Genomic DNA, 393 nt, shown 5'->3' on the forward strand with positions numbered 1-393 from the left:
AATGTAATAACTCCAACGGATTTTCGCCAAATCTTCCCCAAGCTGTGCTTCTTCGGGGTCCTAGAAAACCGTTCATATTGTATCATGTATTCTTTTGTACCATCTGATCATTGATTTGTACTCAATTTATCATAATATGTCTGGTTTTTTGAATAAATTGAACTTAATTTTTTCTACTTTTATCAAAGCATTCAACTATATCCCGTTAAATGTGGGCAACCTAATGCATGCATGTACAGGCCTACTTTGAAAAAAAGGTCATCGACTAATTTTCCACAGTCTTTCACCCCATCTATATACCAGTGCTCATCACTGTTGGGTTTTTTTTTTGTCATATTAATTTGTTTCCATGAAAAGGGCAGGGGGTGGGCGGCGGTGAACCGAACCCAAATT

This window comes from Lytechinus pictus, chromosome 10 (genome assembly GCF_037042905.1).
Source record: "Lytechinus pictus isolate F3 Inbred chromosome 10, Lp3.0, whole genome shotgun sequence".
NCBI classification, from domain to species: domain Eukaryota; kingdom Metazoa; phylum Echinodermata; class Echinoidea; order Temnopleuroida; family Toxopneustidae; genus Lytechinus; species Lytechinus pictus.